The sequence below is a fragment of the Schistocerca nitens genome, chromosome 4 (genome assembly GCF_023898315.1).
Source record: "Schistocerca nitens isolate TAMUIC-IGC-003100 chromosome 4, iqSchNite1.1, whole genome shotgun sequence".
NCBI lineage: Eukaryota > Metazoa > Arthropoda > Insecta > Orthoptera > Acrididae > Schistocerca > Schistocerca nitens.
Genome location: NC_064617.1, coordinates 585,348,064 through 585,352,028, shown reverse-complemented (window position 1 = coordinate 585,352,028; position 3,965 = coordinate 585,348,064). Strand labels below are relative to the sequence as shown.

At 46.3% G+C, this 3,965-nt stretch overlaps 1 pseudogene; it reads left to right on the top strand.

The window, feature by feature from the left end:
- Positions 1-1,711: 1,711 nt before the first annotated feature.
- Positions 1,712-1,829, top strand: LOC126254194 (5S ribosomal RNA; annotated as a pseudogene).
- Positions 1,830-3,965: the final 2,136 nt, after the last annotated feature.

Below are 3,965 nucleotides of genomic sequence, written 5' to 3'. Positions count from 1 at the left end.
ATAGACTAGTAGAGTGATAGCGTGGGGGTATACAGGACCCCGTCCCCCCCCCCCCCCCCCCCAGTACGGTGGCGTAAGGCTGTCACATTGAAAGGAGATTATGTTGAAAAATGTGGTTTTGTAGCCAAAACAGCAGAAAATAATATGGTTTATTGTTTTCAGCAACATGTAAGTTGAATTACTGTTTAGAACGCTCCTCGTAAGAACGTATAACAAACAGTTTCTAACAGTAGTACCTTTTTATGAAACAGTGTTATATACACTCCTGGAAATTGAAATAAGAACACCGTGAATTCATTGTCCCAGGAAGGGGAAACTTTATTGACACATTCCTGGGGTCAGATACATCACATGATCACACTGACAGAACCACAGGCACATAGACACAGGCAACAGAGCATGCACAATGTCGGCACTAGTACAGTGTATATCCACCTTTCGCAGCAATGCAGGCTGCTATTCTCCCATGGAGACGATCGTAGAGATGCTGGATGTAGTCCTGTGGAACGGCTTGCCATGCCATTTCCACCTGGCGCCTCAGTTGGACCAGCGTTCGTGCTGGACGTGCAGACCGCGTGAGACGACGCTTCATCCAGTCCCAAACATGCTCAATGGGGGACAGATCCGGAGATCTTGCTGGCCAGGGTAGTTGACTTACACCTTCTAGAGCACGTTGGGTGGCACTGGATACATGCGGACGTGCATTGTCCTGTTGGAACAGCAAGTTCCCTTGCCGGTCTAGGAATGGTAGAACGATGGGTTCGATGACGGTTTGGATGTACCGTGCACTATTCAGTGTCCCCTCGACGATCACAAAGTGGTGTACGGCCAGTGTAGGAGATCGCTCCCCACACCATGATGCCGGGTGTTGGCCCTGTGTGCCTCGGTCGTATGCAGTCCTGATTGTGGCGCTCACCTGCACGGCGCCAAACACGCATACGACCATCATTGGCACCAAGGTAGAAGCGACTCTCATCGCTGAAGACGACACGTCTCCATTCGTCCCTCCATTCACGCCTGTCGCGACACCACTGGAGGCGGGCTGCACGATGTTGGGGCGTGAGCGGAAGACGGCCTAACGGTGTGCGGGACCGTAGCCCAGCTTCATGGAGACGGTTGCGAATGGTCCTCGCCGATACCCCAGGAGCAACAGTGTCCCTAATTTGCTGGGAAGTGGCGGTGCGGTCCCCTACGGCACTGCGTAGGATCCTACGGTCTTGGCGTGCATCCGTGCGTCGCTGCGGTCCGGTCCCAGGTCGACGGGCACGTGCACCTTCCGCCGACCACTGGCGACAACATCGATGTACTGTGGAGACGTCACGCCCCACGTGTTGAGCAATTCGGCGGTACGTCCACCCGGCCTCCCGCATGCCCACTATACGCCCTCGCTCAAAGTCCGTCAACTGCACATACGGTTCACGTCCACGCTGTCGCGGCATGCTACCAGTGTTAAAGACTGCGATGGAGCTCCGTATGCCACGGCAAACTGGCTGACACTGACGGCGGCGGTGCACAAATGCTGCGCAGCTAGCGCCATTCGACGGCCAACACCGCGGTTCCTGGTGTGTCCGCTGTGCCGTGCGTGTGATCATTGCTTGTACAGCCCTCTCGCAGTGTCCGGAGCAAGTGTGGTGGGTCTGACACACCGGTGTCAATGTGTTCTTTTTTCCATTTCCAGGAGTGTATTTGTGTATGTGTAAAATGGAAGTAAGGCAACGGCCTTGCCGCAGTGGATACACCGGTTCCCGTGAGGTCACCGAAGATAAACGCTGTCGGGCGTGGTTGGCACTTGGATGGGTGACCATCCAGGCCACCATGCGCTGTTGCCATTTTTCGGGGTGCACTCAGCCTCGTGATGCTAATTGAGGAGCTACTCGACCGAATAGTAGCGGCTTCGGTCAAGAATACCATCATAACGACCGGGAGAACGGTGTGTTGACCCCACACACCTCCAGCATCCTCCTCTGAGGACGATACGGCGGTCGGATAGTCCCGGTAGGCCACTCGTGGCCTGACGACGGAGTGTAAAATGGAAGTAAAGGATTAAAAATATAAATGTTGTGTGACTAGAGCCTCCCGTCGGGTAGACCGTCGCCGAAGTGGCGTCAAATCTTTGATGATGATTACGACAACACAACACACACTCCCTGAGCAGAGAAAACCTCCGACCCAGCCGGGAATCGAACCCTCGCCCTTAGGATTGACATTTTATAGCGCTAACCACTCAGCTACCGGGGCAGACAGTAAAGCATTAAAACTGAAGCTATGACACACTCGAAAGGGAGAAGGCGACAACACAACTACGCTGTGATCTGATATTAATTCTAGAAACCAGTGTGGTATAATAAGTGAGAGGCTGAGATTTGTAGTATATGTCGATTGACCCCTACTATTTTATTATGACATTTATTCTACTACTGTATAGCCTTGAGAACGCTTTATTAAACTGTTCGGATCTTATTTACGAATTAAACATCAGATATATGGACACCATTATCACTGTTAATCCTTAACCTTAGAACATTTATTGCACTGTTTTCATTGTAAATGCGAGGCTATCACATGTATCGTTGTAACAGTGATGTAGCTCATTGATGTATTTGTTCTTGACATGTATTAGAAAGATGGCTTCGTCAACTTTTCTCCAAAAGTAAGTAATTCTTTGGTTAATTTTATTGCTATTTAAATAATTTGTTTTCCATATGAATTAGGAAAATATTGATCAAGGTTATTAAGTAGCAGCTGACGCTTGGACATTCTTTCTGCCTTGTAGGCCTCGGTGTGAAATATGAAATACTTGTGTGGCGGTATTACTACAAGTAAAGCCATTAATTCTGTGATTTCCGGTAGGCAAAATAATGTCTTGCATTTAAGCATATTTTGCCTTAAGCGGTCAATTTTTTCTCCTAGTGCTACAGCAGCACATGAATTTAGTCAAATGAACTCCCTTGGATATTGACATGTTGTCCATTATTCAGTAAAAGTTTTACGTTAGTATTTTGCTACAATGACTTACTAAACTAATAATTCGGTAACATGTACACACGTCGAACTTGCTTCCTATGGAATTGGAATTATTAAATTTTTCTTAAAGTCTGATGATATTTAGACTGTTTCATTATCTTGCACAACAAATGCAGTAGTTTTATCATGGCTGGCTCTCCAAAAGTTCTCGATAATAATGAGGGAATGTCATCTGCTCCACGGATTTTTCAGTGCTCAGTCAATTTATTCTTACATTAGCATATCTCACATCTCATCTTCATCTGCTTCCTCTTCTTTTTCTATGAGTTCAGTTCGCCTTTTTAGACCTTCTGTATATTTTTTCCTCCTTTCAGCTGTCCCATCTTTGTTTAACACTGTGTTTTCATCTGAGCTGTTGGTATTCCTACAGCTGCTCTCCGTTTCTCTTAAGGTCTGTTTAATTTTCCTACAGGCAGGTTATACCTTTCCTCTAGTCTTGCCTGCCGCTATGGTCTTTCACTTGTTCTGTAGCCTCCGCTGTTTAGACATTTGCATCTTCAGTTAACCTCATGTTTTACACATCTGCAACCCCTTTTGTTTGCTTCATTAGCTGCGTTTTAATGTTTTTTCCTATTTTGTATATTAAATTCAGTGTCTCCTGTGTTATAATTTGGTCCTCTGCTGAACTTAGTACTCCATTTCACAAAGCTATCCATTCGTTTTCTATTGAAGTACTTTCCTCTATTTCAGTCGATCGTTGCCTAATGCTTCCACTGAAACTCTCGACAGCATTTGTTCTTTCAATTTATGTCGGTCCTATCTTATTAATTTTCCATCATTCTGCAATTTCTGTAGATTCAATCTGCAGTTCATAACCAATAAATTATGGTCCACAACAGCTCCAGGACATATTTTACATTTTGAAATTTGGTTACGGATTCTCTGTCTTATCATTGTATAATAAACCTGAAACGCTCCAGTCTCCAGATATCTCCGACGTG